Here is a 16,029-nt window from a genome sequence, read left to right as displayed (position 1 = left end):
GTTTCTTTCATTAAATGCACATTTTTAAAGTTGTGGTACTCTTTTTGAATCACCCTGTATTGTATAGGGCCCCCGCGAGCACGCAGAGGCGCCGCAACACAAAGTAGTATGGACTCGTCTAATGTCTGAAGTAGTGCTGGAAGGATTTAATGCCATGAATCCTGCAGAGCTATCCATAAATCCGTAAGAGTACGAGAGGGTGGAGATCTCTTCTGAACAGAACGTTGCAAGGCATCCCAGATAAGCTCAATGTTCATGTCTGGGGAGTGTTTAAACTCAGAAGAGTGTTCCTGAAGCCACTCTGTAGCAATTCTCGACGTGTGGGGTGTCGCATTGTCCGGCTGGAATTTTCCAATCTGTCGGAATGCACAACGGACTTGTTTCGATACAGGTGAGCACAGGTGACCACACAGGATGCTTACGTACGCGTCACCTGTCAGAGTCGTATCTACAAGCACAGGGGTCCCATACCATAGCAACTACACACGCGGTAATCCATCTAACATCTGCGCCAGACACTTGTCCTACATAGGCGTTGCCGGCCGCCGCTTGTTTACATATCTCTGTATTTGAACACGCATGCCTGTACCAGTTTCTTTGGCGCCTCAGTGTAAGTGCCACGTTTCAGGATGACTGTCTCTATAATGTGCATTCACGAATCCATGTTACTTGAGTCTGTAATTCTCGCCACTGCAAGTGAACAGTATGTAGCATGTGTCCCCGTGGGTTGTCAGCATTGAAAGACCCGTCCGGCTAGCCGATCAGTCTAACGCACTGCTTCCCGAGCGGGGAGGCATGCCGGTTCCTGGCACGAATCCGCCCGGCGGATTAGTGTCGAGGTCCGGGGTGCCGGCCTGCCTGTGGATGGTTTTTAAGGCGGTTTTCCATCTGCCTCGGTGAATACGGGCTGGTTCCCCTTATCCCGCTTCAGTTACACCATATCGGCGATTGTTGCGCAAACACTGTCTCCACGTACGCGTACGCCATAATTACCCTACTACGCAACCATTGGGGTTACATTCGTCTGGAATGAGACGTTCCCGGGAGGTCCACTGGGGACCGAACCGCACAGTAACCCTGGGTTCGGTGTGGCGCGGCGGTGGGGTGAGTGGACTGTCGTAGCGTGTTGTGGGGGTGTGAACCACTGAGGGCTACCGCGGGGACGAAGCCTCTCGTTTCTAGGTCCCCAGTTCAATACATACATAGAGCACTGAAAGACAAAAAAGAAGATATTCACCCACTCACGTCCTCGAACCCAGCAGTAACAAATCTTAGGCAGCTAAACTGGCCACCTACCACAACCATTCCCATTCGATACCCATTCGATTCTACACAGAGTACGCGAAAGAACTTGCCCCCCTTCCAACAGCCGTGTACCGCAAGTCTCTAGAGGAACGGAAGGTTCCAAATGATTGGAGAAGAGCACAGGTAGTCCCAGTCTTCAAGAAGGGTCGTCGAGCAGATGCGCAAAACTATAGACCTATACCTCTGACGTCGATCTGTTGTAGAATTTTAGAACATGTTTTTTGCTCCAGTATTATGTCGTCTTTGGAAACCCGGAATCTACTCTGTAGGAATCAACATGAATTCCGGAAACAGCGATCGTGTGAGACCCAACTCGCTTTATTTGTCCATGAGACCCAGAAAATATTAGATACAGGCTCCCAGGTAGATGCTATTTTTCTTGACTTCCGGAAGGCGTTCGATACAGTTCCGCACTGTCGCCTGATAAACAAAGTAAGAGCCTACGGAATATCAGACCAGCTGTGTGGCTGGATTGAAGAGTTTTTAGCAAACAGAACACAGCATGTTGTTCTCAATGGAGAGACGTCTACAGACGTTAAAATAACCTCTAGTGTGCCACAGGGGAGTGTTATGGGACCATTGCTGTTCAAAATATATATAAATGACCTAGTAGATAGTGTCGGAAGTTCCATGGGGCTTTTCGCGGATGATGCTGTAGTATACAGAGAAGTTGCAGCATTAGAAAATTGTAGCGAAATGCAGGAAGATCTGCAGCCGATAGGATCTTGGTGCAGGGAGTGGCAACTGACCCTTAACATAGACAAATGTAATGTATTGCGAATACATAGGAAGAAGGATCCTTTATTGTATTATTATATGATAGCGGAACAAACACTGGTAGCAGTTACTTCTGTAAAATATCTGGGAGTATGCGTGCGGAACGATTTGAAGTGGAATGATCATATAAAATTAATCGTTGGTAAGGCGGGTACTAGGTTGAGATTCATTGGGAGAGTCCTTAGAAAATGTAGTCCATCAACAAAGGGGGTGGCTTACAAAACACTCGTTCGACCTATACTTGAGTATTGCTCATCAATGTGGGATCCGTACCAGATCGGTTTGACGGAGGAGATAGAGAAGATCCAAAGAAGAGCGGCGCGTTTCGTCACAGGGTTATTTTGTAATCGTGATAGCGTTACGGAGATGTTTAACAAACTCAAGTGGCAAACTCTGCAAAACAGGCGCTCTGTATCGCGGTGTAGCTTGCTCGCCAGGTTTCGAGAGGGTGCGTTTCTGGATGAGGTATCGAATATATTGCTTCCCCCTACTTATACCTCCCGAGGAGATCACGAATGTAAAATTAGAGAGATTAGAGCGCGCACGGAGGCTTTCAGACAGTCTTTCTTCCCGCGAACCATACGAGACTGGAACAGTAAAGAGAGGTAATGACAGTGGCACGTAAAGTGCCCTCCGCCACACACCGTTGGGTGGCTTGCGAAGTATAAATGTAGATGTAGAACCCTAATACATGCACTACAGCAACTTTAACCACAAAGTACACCATCCTTCTCACTCGACCAAATTATTTGTTGAGGTTAGAATACACATCTAAAATTTTCGACGATGATTTTTCCTATTTGTGATTTCCAATGAAGGTGCTATTTCACTCCATAGCTTTGGAGCTATATCCTTTACGATATTCTTCATCCTCAGGGTGACACCAGCCCCTTCTTTCTTGAACTAAACTTATCAGTTTCTCACAGCCCATACTTCGTGTTTAAGAACGTCGACCGATTCAACCTCACAAAAACTGATTTGAATTTTTCACCTATTATCGTACGAAATTTGTATGATCGGGCGATGAAATCGGCTGCAGTCTTACCACGTACGTAATGGCGTACTGATCTCAAAAGAACGGCCGTCTCCAGACAACGACGTTTATCTGCAGAACCCACCGATTTGCTGCCATTGTGACCGCCGCTTTATAGCTTCTCTTTTCGGTCTCCATTTTCTGTCTAACCAAACCACATTAGTTGCCATTAGTGTTGTCAGTTATGAAATTAAATAACCTTCAATTGATAAATCAAAATTACCACAATGAAAGAAAATTGTTTCTGCTTCGTTGATGGATTTACGACCCTTCTTCGTAACGGTCAATAAAAAGCAAAATGTAAAATGGAGGCGCGCAGTCCGGAGCCGTGCGACTGCTACGGTCGCAGGTCCGAATCCTGCCTCGGGCATGGATGTGTGTGATGTCCTTAGGTTAGTTAGGTTTAAGTAGTTCTAAGTTCTAGGGGACTAATGACCACTGCAGTTGAGTCCCATAGTGCTCAGAGCCATTTGAACCATGTAAAATGGAATAAGTTCCTTCTCAGTTATACCACCTCTCTGTCCATCTTCCCTGCTCCACCTCTGTGTCCCCCTCCCCCACTCTGCACTCCTGTCCACTCCCCCCCCCCTCCCACCTTTCTCTGTCCTTCTGCTCCTTCCTCATTTAATTCTGTCTCCTCCTCCACCTCTATTTGTCCATGTCCTCCTCGCCTCTCTCTTTCTCCAGCTCCTCTTCCCCTATCTCTGTCCTCCCCTTCTTCTGTAGATTTCCTCGTCCCTCTCTGTTCATTTCCGCCCCCTTGAAGTCAATTAAGACAGAATATCATAATATGAAGTAGGGAAGAGTTATCTTGGCAAATACGACATCTTTGCCGATAAGATAAATTCAAGAAGTTTTGATAACAACAACATTATACATCACTGAGAGTTTTTGTTATGAAAAGAGGAGGAAGAAACCTCGGATTTAATTAATGGACAAATATCCAAGTGATAATTGTAATTAATATCTTGAAAGCCAAGTCCGAGGTGATGTTAGCCAGAGATAACATTTATGTGGAAGAGAGTTGTAAACACGACGAAGAAATTCAATGCGCCTACACCACTCTTTCACAGAAGAAGGCGCTTGCTGGCTCTCGTCCTGTAAAGAATTGCGAGAACAATTCTTGTCTTCATTATTAAGAGTACAGAACGTGACGAGATTGCTTTTGCGTACAGAAGTGTGTCTTGCGTGACGTGATTCACGAACTTCGGAAACTGATTTTCTAAGCAGAGACAGGAGCTGATAGACGCATTTAACCGTGCAGAACGGGTTAATTGAAATTTATTGACGGAACTAGTGAATATTGGACTTGACTTTCAAATAGTTGGAACTAAAAGAAGAGTGGATAGTATATGAAAGGACTACACTCGCGTAGGACACAATTACACGACTTCACGAAGACAATGCAATTACGCAGAAGAGTCAAGAAACTTATTTTTAATAGAACTGACTTTACCAACCAACTGCGTGTGCGTGTGGTGCGAAAGTTATAAAGTATGTAGTGGCCAAGGAACAATAAGCTGTGCGTTTCAAGTGAAATATCAAGCGTGGACTACATTATTAAGTGATTTAATCAATGATAGTTAACCAACGACTGTTCAGCAGGGACAGTTTAATCTGAATATCAAAATACCTACTTCATTAATTGAAAAGAGAACTTTTGAATATTTTTTTTTTTTAATTTACGGCGTAGGTTCACTCAGACGTGATCAAAGAGTATCTGTGGATCACGCTTCATACAGGTTCAACAACTCGAGCCAACAACCTACTAGAAGACTGATAATTACAATGTTTCCTCGCAATTGGTGGTGTGTACGATGCGGATGAGGTAAGATTTAACGACTACTGCATATCCGGGCAATGAATCATTCAACCTTAAATCAGAAGAAGCATCCATCGTACGAGGTCGCATTTCAGTCTCCCGTTCACCAACGGGGACCTTCGTCATCACGTATCATGTCTCAACTCCACTGCGAGAGCTGTTGCAGTCTCGGCTCTACGGCGTCGACAATATCAGCACGCGGTTGGAGTGCGGGGACGCCACAGCCCCCATGCCGGTATCTTCCTTCCCCTGTCTCTGTCATCTCCTCCTCTTTCCTTTCTCTGTCCAGCTCTTCTTCTTCTTCTTCTCTCTCTCTCTCTCTCTCTCTCTCTCTCTCTCTCTCTGTCTGTCTGTCCATTTCCTCCTACCCGCCATCTGTGTCCATCTGCTCATTGCCTTCACTGCCTGTTCCGCTCCTCCTAATCTTTCTGACTCCACGTTATCACGCTCAAATTGAAATAGTTCCAGAGGCTTAGGAAGAGGTTTTTAGCCTCGGTTTTGCCCGTTTCACATATGTCAAACACATTTCCCATATATTTAAGATATTTCACACGTGTTTGTACACTTATTTCACCTGTATCTCTAGCGAATTTCTCCGTGCAATTTCATATTCACCCAGTTCAATGTCTTATCTTCTGAACTACATGTTGTACAACGATACAATTTTGAATTCTTGTGGTATATGTGGCTACTGTAAGCGAAATGTTTGTGGAGAGAATTAGCAGCAAATAAGTAATAAATTAAAACTCAAGCTTCACGCTGTATTTATACTGCGTGAACAGTGAAAATGTAGTGAGCTAGAACTTTTTTACTTTCATCAGCGAGAAAAAATTTCGTTGTGCTTCGAAATTGTGAGTAAAGTTTGTTGCAGCTTTCTAAGTGCTCTCATTCACAAATACTGGATAACTAAACTATGAGTATTTATGCGTCGTGGGCTACACTGCTATTTCACCCCCACCGCCACCGCTTCGATAGGTAGGTAGTTCTTACCCCCAGTAAGTTCAGTATGTAATATGTGTACCAGGTTTGGTCGACATCAGTCAAGTGGTTTAGGACGAGATGTGGAACATACTTACGTACATACATTTCTATAATATGTATGGATAACCTTCAGTGGCGTGATCTTCATCCTCATTATAGGCAGCAGTTAGTATGACAGCTCGTTCTTTAAAGAATATTTCCTTTTTTGCTAAAGAAATATATAATATAATATAATATAATATAATGTCTTGAAGTTTGTCCATTGCTTTTATCCTGTTTGAATCTCATTGAACTAGTGATATAGCGCTAGCATCACAGAACGCTTGAAATTTGCGTTATTTCCTGTCTTGTGAGGAAGTGCCAGTAGTCAACGAGGCTGATATCGGCTCGTTTATTGATCACGCAATGTGCATTATCCCACTGGGCTACCGCCCCATGCTCTGGAGGATAGCACTCAGCGAGATGAACAAGCCAGCAAGAGTTTTTTCTGAGAGCGAAACTCCCATTCTTATAAGCAACTGTGCTGCAAAACTCGTGCCTCACCGTGAGCGTTGTTGAGTTCTAGAGGTGAGCAGAAGCACGAGCGCAAAGCGAGGTCCCAGCACTTGAAAATAAGACGAGAGTCTGTGCCCTCAAGACGCACAGACTCCCCGAGGCAGAACAAACTTTGTAAGTGTTTCGCACAAAACTTTTTTTACGTGGCGACTTGCTTCTCGTGATTAGTTTGCCTGGACAACTTGAGAGAACTTGGAAACGGTACAGCTTGCTGTCTTGCGCTGTATTCTCACCTGAATGAGAATCTTGTCATAAGAGGTTTACCTTGTTCAGAGTCCTCAAGTTGGCTCCATGTTATGCTAAAACGTTGTGAAGTACGTGACTCCGTCCTAGCTTCGCTGGCTATAAGAAAAGCTGAGAGAATTTTAATAAGTACAATGATCCATTCGCAGCCTTTGTCCCTGGTGCTAAACCAATTATTCTTAGTCAAATATCTTAATGTAAATTTTAATTCGCTATTTTCAGTTGCTACAGTATTAGCATTAGTGTTTCCGCACACGATCTTCCATACCGGCAATTACAATACTTGAAAATGCAGGGACTTCTCCAAGCATCCAACGGAAAATCATGGCATACGACAGTGGCTTCTCAGTACGTGCCATATCTATCGTAAGACTCGTACTTCTAGAAATAGTACGAATTAAAGACGAAGTTGGGTGAAGACATACCAATTTCTTAAGTTACTTTCTTTATCACACGTACTTTCACATATTTCATTATTAATGTTTTCTTTATCTGCCATCAACAGGTTCGGTGAAATACGCAACTAGTTATATTTTTCATAGACATTTGAAAGCCTTTTATTAAAAAAAAGGTTTTATCAAAAAACTTTCTAGTCCTACTCATACCACTACACTTAAAAAACTAGGCTTTATTTTAATGGGTACCGCTCTCTAATCGGAAATTCGTTCGTAGAATCGACTTCAGATTAGATTTAAAGCTTATTTTGCTCCTTCTCAGACACTTTATGGTATTGGGCAAACGATCAAGAATTTTTCTTGCTGCATATTGACCTCCTTTCTGTGCTACTGACAGTTTCAATAATTGGTAGTGTTATTTTTGTCCTCTATTGTTTTAGGTATAGATATTACTACTCTTCTTCAACTGTGAAGGATTATAAAAGAAATTCGTTAGAGAATATATGTATTGTAATGTTGCAGTTGAAATGCCCAACACTTTGAAGACGCGGGGCAACACAACATATTATTCTGAACGGTATTTATGTTCTGTCGCTGCAACTGCGAATATGCGTGTTTTTCTACCAGACGCTTTTCTCATTATTGAGGTAAAGCATCATCAGTGACCTGATATTAAATTATTTACATTTTGACTTGCTTTTTAGGTCAAAAACAGTTCGTTAAGAATAGGTTGATACAATATTACAGTAATTTTTTGTCTGATTTCTCGCTCTCATCGGAAAATGCCGAATGCTAGCACATCGTTGTTTTCCTGTATTAAACACTGATAATTGTGGTCTAATTTTTAGGCGTTCTGCATCATTATGCATTTCTAACAACACACTTTATACACATTACTGTATTCCGTTTGTTTTTGTACTTAAAGTATGTGTTGTTGTTTGTGTTTTTGTAGTGTTGCCAACACAACCTTTCCACTACTTTGTCTTTGAGATAAAACATCCTTTTTTAAAATTAGATTATTGTATGCGTGTAATTCTATTTAATTCTGTTTCTGTGTATTTATGTAGTGCGTAAGAGTAAAGAAGGAATAGCGAAGGAGAGATGTTTTTTCAGGGAGGGGAAAGCCATGAGGAATGGACATAACTATATTGCAGTGTGATGGAGTGAGAGTTAGAGGACAAGGTGAGACGTGAGAAGTAAAATGAAACTGTGAGTGGGAGAGGGGGGGGGGGTTGTGGGAGGGGGTGAAGGATGAATAAGCTCTTTTCTTTTTCATGTAATTTCATCAATTATTAATATAGAGTCTGGTTTCCCATATTTATCTGGTCATTGAGCAACTGTTTATTTTGTGTTAATGCATTTTTGTATGTGGAAAGTTTCTTGAAAAGGGAGGAGGGGACTGTCTTTATTGATTTTTGTTATATTCATATCGTTTTCAGTATTGCTTGGTCTATGGTGTTCTTCTTTTAGATGATCCGCAAATGTTGAATGATTTGTACCATATCCGAATGCTCTAATGTGTTCTTTATATCTTGTGTCAAATGTCCTGCCAGTCATTCCATTGACTATGATGTCACAATCTCTGCAACTGAGGTGACAGAAACCACCTTGTTAGTATCTGTCTGGTTTTGATTTTAGTTTTGGGATGTGCTTTTGCATGGAATTGTTTGTTTTGTAAGTAATGTTTATACCTTGTTTTTCGAATATGTTTCCTATTTTATGAGTGAATTTGTTATGGTTGGTCATTGCATGCCACTTTTTTGTTGCAATGCAAGTTGTATGAGTTAGTATGGTTTGGTTCGTTTAATTCATTATTTGTCTTTTTATTTTTTGTTTAGAATCCTTTGTTTGTGTCCTTTTTTAATTCTATTTGTTTTATAATGGCTAACTCTTTCTAGTAATTAGAAGTTTTTGGGGGGATCCTGTTCACCCTGTTCCACACGTAACTAATTGCTGCTTGTTTGTTGTTCTGTGGGTGGTTTGAAGTTTCATTTAAGATAATGCCACTTGCTGTGGCTTTTCTGTATATGTCACATGTGTGTTTATTATTGTCTCTTCTTAAGTTTATGTCTAAAAATTTGAGTGTGTTTTCTCCTTCTTCTTCTATTGTGAACTTTATGTTCTTTGGGTACTTGCTGTATTCTTTTTTTAGGTTCATCTACTATGCATATTATGTCATCGATGTATCTGTACCAGTAGATGACGTTGTAGCTTTTCTCTTTTATTATGTCTTCAAATATTAATTTTTCTATGCGATTCTTGAAGATGTTGCGTAATGTACCTGACACATATGAACCTTCTTCTTGTATGTAGTGTACTTTATTGAATTCACAATAATTTTATTGTGTTGTTAACTGTAATAATTTTATGGTCTCATTTGTGTGTTCAGGAGGCAGCTTCTCCTCTAACTAACACTCAGTCACAATGCTATATACCTATGTCCACTCATCATGGATTCCCCCTACCTGAAAAAAATTTCTCCATTGCTATTCCTTCTTTACTCTTACACAGTACATAAATAAACAAAAACATAATTGAATGGAATTATACATATACAATAACTTTATTTTAAAAAAGAATGTTGTGTCTGAAAGACAAAGTAGTAGAAAGGTCATGTAGGCAACATGTAAACAGAAACAGCAACACATACTTGAAGTACAAAAACAAACAGAATACAGTGATGTGCATAAAAATGTGTTGTGAGAAATGCATAGTGCTGCAGAACATCTAAAAATTGGACCAAAATTATCAGTGTCTAATACAGAATATCAGCGATGTACTAGCAGACGGCATTTTCCGATGCAAGCGAGAAATCAGCCGAAAAATCAGTCTAAGCACAAATCAACCTATTCTTAACGAACTAAAAAGCAAATCAAAATGTAAATAAAGTAATTACATACGCCTTACCTCAATAAAGCGGAACGCGTCAGGTGAAAAAATCACGCATTTTTCTAGTTTCAACGACAGAAAAAAAATACCCTCGAGAATTATAAAGCAACTACGGATACTATGGCCACAAAAATGAAGAATTTAATATCGCATAAAACAAGATTAATTTTAATTTGTATAAAACAGTTGAAACCTTCAGATTCAATACCCATTGTAAAAATAATGATCTTACGCTAAAATATATAAATGTAAAGATCAGAAACAGTTGAAAACCAGCAAAACTTAACCAGACAGGCCACTAAAAATGCCTTGCTATAACTCGAAATTAAATCACTATATACAATGAAACAGACATTAAATGAAGAATTATACGAAATGCACCTTCAGCTAGCACAAAATTTAATAATCCGGCTGTCTTTGCTTCCATTGTAGATAAAGTCGAGAACTGCACATGCAGAGATTAAACAAATTGCGACTAAAGGATAATAAGAAATTTGAAAATGTTAAATTGCGCCACAATATACCTCATAACATTAAACACATTCACTCACACAAGTTCTATCCTAAGGTGGTCAATCTTATGGATATAACACTAGATGAAAAGAAAAACAGCTCTACGAAAAAGGTCTAAAACACAGTGTTGACTCATCAGCAAATAAACAACAGATACAAGATCTCATTATAGAATCAGAATACACTCTAACTATAGAAGAAACAATGAAAACAGTGGTGTAAACATAGGGCTAACTTGGAAGTTAATAAAGTGAGAAATTACAAACATAGCAACACAGATTAAAAAACCAAACAATAATTTCAAAAATAATTGCCATGAAAAAGAGCTTAAAAACCTAAAGCAAAAACTGGAGACAGAAAATGTCATTGTGACAAAATCTGACAAAGGCAATAGTGTTGTCCTCATGAAAACAAAAGAATACATGGAAAAAACAGAAGAATTCATCAGCAAAAACAACATCAAAAGTTAAATTCCGACCCAACTAACCCATTTCAAACAAACTCAAAAGCATCGATTATAAATTTACAGACAGAGGGTTACAGAGACTTGTACATTAAAAACCTGAAGCCCCCAACATGAGATGTCAACCAAAGGTCCATAAGGAATATTAACCAGTTCATCCAATAGTAAATTTCAGTGCATCTCCTATGTACCAACTAGCAAAACAAACACAGTCATACCTCACCCAGTATTATAAACTAGAATGATACTACAGACAAAAATACCTCTCAAATGGTGGAACATATAATATACACTAAAATACCTGACATAGCGACACTGCTCTCCTTTGATGTAGAAAATAAGTACAGTTGCATCCCTGTTAATGAAACCATAAAAACAACTGAAGAAAACCTGAAAACACAACCTGCTACCTCATGAACACACACATAAAACCACAAAATTATTACAGTTAACAACACAACAAAATTATTTTGAATTCAGTCAAGAATATTACATACAGGAAGACAGTTTACGCATAGGTTCACATATCTCAAGTACATTATGCAACATCTTCATGAATCACATAGAAAAATTAATATTTGAAGACATAATAACAGAGAAAAGCTACATCATCAGCTACTGGTACAGATACATGGATGACATAGTATGCATTGTAGATGAACCTAAAACAGAGCACAGCAGCTACACAAAGACATAAATGCTGCATACAAAAACATTAAGTTCACAATAGAAGAAGAACAAGAAAACACACTCAACTTTTTAGACATAACCATAAGAAAATACAATAATAAACACACATTTGACATATACAGAAAACCCAAAACAAGTGACATTATCTTAAATGAAACTTCAAACCACCAACAGAACAACAAACAAGCAGCAATCAGATACATGTTAAACAGTCTGAACAGAATCCCCCTAAACACTTCAAACTACCAGAAAGAGTTAGCCATTATAAAACAAATTGCATTAAAAATGGACCCAAAGAAGCAATGCTAAACAAAATAATGAAAAAACTAACCAAATCACACTAACTCATACAATTCGCACTGCAACAAAAAAATGGCATACAGTGACCAACAATAACAAATTCACTCATAAAATAGGAAACATATTCGAAAAACAAGATATAAATATTACTTACAAAACAAACAATTCCATACAAAAGCACATCCCAAAACTTAAATCAAAACCAGACAGATACCAACAATGTGGTTTCTATCACCTCAGTTGCAGAGATTGTGACAACATAGTCACTGGAATGACTGGCAGGATATTTGACACAAGATATAAAGAACACATTAGAGCATTTGGATATGGTACAAATCATTCAACATTTGCGGATCATCTAAAAGAAGAACACCATAGATCAAGCAATTCTGAAAACGATATGAATATAACAAAAATCAATAAAGACAGTCCCCTCCTCCCTTTTCAAGAAAATTTCCACATAAAAAAATGCATTAACAGAAAGTAAACAGTTGCTCAATGACCAGATAAATATTGGAAACCAGACTCTACATAAATAATTGATGAAATTACATGAAAAAGAAAAGAGCTTATCCATCCTCCACCACCTCCTCTAACTCACACTCCATCACACTGCAATATAGTTATGTCCATTCATCATTGCTTTCCCCTCCCTGAAAAAAACATCTCTCCTTCGCTATTCCTTCTTAACCCTTACGCACTACATAAATACACAGAAACATAATTAAATAGAATTACACACACACAATAATCTTCTGTAAAAAAAAGACTGTTGTATCTCACGAGACAAGGTAGTGGAAAGATTATAATGGCAACATGTAAACAGAAACAACAACACATACCGTAAGTACAAAAACAAACAGAATACAGTGGTGTGCATAGAAGAGTATTGTGAGAAATGCATAGTGCTGCAGAACGTCTAAAAATTATACCAAAATTATCAGTGTCTAATACAGAAAACAACAATATGCTAGCAGACGGTATTTTCCGACGTAAGCGAGCCATCAGCCGAAAAATCACTGTAAGTGGAAATCAAACTATTCTTAACGAACTGCTTTTCGATCTAAAAAGCAAATCAAAATGTAAATAACTTAATTACAGAGCACTTTACTTCAATAAAGAGAAACGCGTCTGGTGAAAAAATCGCGCATTTTTGTAGTTGCAACGACAGAATAAAAATACCCTGAAGAATTATAAAGGGACTACGGATACAAAGGCCACACAAATGAAGAATACAACATATTATTCTGATCGCTCACTTTTGTGCAATCAGTACTTTCTAACTATTGAATTCATTCGATTCCTTCCAACACTAGCAATTGTACGAAGAGCAAAATGTAGCTGAATATATCGTTTGAGGAGCTCGGTAATATGCTGCTTCCAGTTCATGTTTTCTTCAAATATACGCCATGAAATTTGGGGCGTTCTGACTGTTAATGAAGCGCTCTATTTCATTACGCAGTCGACAACATTTAGAAGTTTAATCGCCCTATAAGAACAACTTACTATGAGTCTCATAACGTCTTTTAAAATTGCGATTTGCTACACGTAAACTCAGTGCATGACGGTATATTACTTTTTATGCAGTAGTTGCAGATTCTTGGTTGGTGCTCCTCAGTGTTTATTACACGGAAATCGTACATTTCAACAACTCTGCAAGTCTTAGTTATTGAAGCAATCCATTAAACAGTATAGGAGTAAAAGATGCACGTACGTGGTGGAATTTTACGCAAAAGTGCAGTTTAATCACTTCTGGTATAAGAATAGTTACAGGTCGTCGCAAATGTGTAATAGACCTGGAGGTACCAGAATGCGGCAGATTCAGTACACAATGATATGACAGTCTTCGATACCATAGTTTAAACGGCGAAGCATATCCGGGGACATCTGGATTCTGACCATGGCTTATTGGATATTACGCACTGATTGATAAAATTGCAAAACAGAAGGAAGATAAAGTGATACCTGGATAAGAACCTAGATTGTCGAGAACATTTGGCAGCGACTGCAGCAGGAGTATGGAATAAGCTAGAAGACCAGTTGGGTAGCTTTGAGGTAACTGTCCGATAGAAAATCTTGCATTACACAGGAGATATTTAATTGACAAGAAGAGGAAATATAAAAATACTGCGTGTGAGGCAGGAATAAGGAAACAAACATGTCTAAGGAAAATGAGACTGGTAGAAAATGAAAAATGGGGAAGGCAAGAATGGCTGGAGGAAAAATCCAAGGCTGTAGAGCAAGTCTGACTATGGGTAAGATAGATGCTACTTAAAAGAAAATTTAAAAAAGAGCCTTTAGAGAAAAGAGAAGCAGTTCTAGGAATGTCAATAATGGCTGGAGGAAAAATCCAAGGCTATGGAGCAAGTTTGACTATTACTACTTAAAAGAAAAAGGGAAATAATGGAAGGTTGGGGGAACATGGGAAGGGGGTGGGGGAGAAATGATAGAACAGACGAGGCAATACAGATCCTACAACATATCTTACAAGATAAGAAGCATGAAGGCAACCAAAGTTTATAGCTTTAGTAGATTGATAGAAAGTTTTTTATAATGTTAACTGGAATAAACTCCTTGAAATTGTGAAGGTAACAGAGGTAAAGTACAACGAGTGAAAATGTATCTGTAAGTTGTACAGGAACCATGGTACAGCTATAAATAATAGTCGCAGGATATGAAAGGGAACAGTAATTGAGAAGGGAGTGAGATAGAGGTGCAGCCTGTCTCCGGTATTCTATGAGTACATAGAACAAAATTTAAAAGAAACGAAGAAAAATTTGAATAATGTAATAGTACCAAAGATGACAAAGGACTTGGGAAACCATTTGATCGATACGAATAGTGTCTTGAAAATAATTTATGGTTATGGATTAACATGTAACAGGAGTAATGCCATATAGTCACATTAAATGAGAGAATTAGAAAAAGAAATAAGACACTAAATGTCTAGGTGAGTTTTGGTATTTAGATAGCAAAATAACAGAAAATGGAATGAGTAAACAGGATTTAAAACGCAAATTGGTAATAGCGAGAAAAGAATTTGTTTGAATTAGCGTCATACGGAAACGATACGTGGACGATGCACAGACAGTTAAACAAGACGAGAATAAAAGCTTTTGAGACATGCTGCGTTAGGCAAATGCTGGAGTTTATTTGGGTAGATCCGATAACTTATGAGGAAGTACTGAATCGAATCTCGGAGAAAAGGAATGTACACCACAACTTGATTAAAAGAAGGTATCAATACATTGGTACATTCAAAAGCATCAGTGAACAGTCAATCTGGTAACGGGAACGGGGGAGGGGAGAGAATAAATAGTATAGAGAGACTAAGGTGTGACTAACATATGCAGGGCAAATGGATCTGTAGGTTACAGTAGTTAAGCGGGGCTGAAGAAGCTTGCAAGGGATAGACTGGTATGGCGAGCTGCTTCAAACCAGTCTTCGGACTGAAGACAACAGCAGAAGTAATCCGAGAGGAATCAGGCAATGTGTAACTTCCTCAAACATTCATCTCACGAGACGACCATGGCGATAAAGTCGGAAACGCCAAAGATACTGATTTCTTCTGTAAAAGTAAGGAAAGAATTACAAGAGCTGTTCAATGGGATAAACAGTGTAGTGAACACAGAAAACTGAATGAAGAAAAGTAATGAGGAACACAGGAGGTGACATTAGCGAGAAAATTGCAATCACAATTGTGGCTACGTGGTAGTCGATGGAATTTTCTATCTTGGGAAATAAAAACATAGAGGACGAAGCAAATACGATATAAGAAGCATATGCAAATGAAGCATTCCTCACCAAAAGGTCTGTTAATATCAAACAGAGATCTTTATTTGAATAAAAAATTGCTGGGAATTTACGTTTGATTGAGAATGTATGTGAGCTGCATGTGAATGATGGGCTATGAAAAAACCGTAAAAGAAGAGAATCGAAGCGTTCGTGATATGGCATTAGGGGAGGATGCTAACTAAATTGAGACGTTTAGAAATCCGGAGGCTCTCCACAATAAGAGTGAAGAAAGGAATACTTGGATAAAGCAAACTTGAAGAAGCGTGGG

This window comes from Schistocerca gregaria, chromosome 2, assembly GCF_023897955.1.
Source record: "Schistocerca gregaria isolate iqSchGreg1 chromosome 2, iqSchGreg1.2, whole genome shotgun sequence".
NCBI lineage: Eukaryota > Metazoa > Arthropoda > Insecta > Orthoptera > Acrididae > Schistocerca > Schistocerca gregaria.
Note: the sequence above shows the minus strand (reverse complement) of the source record.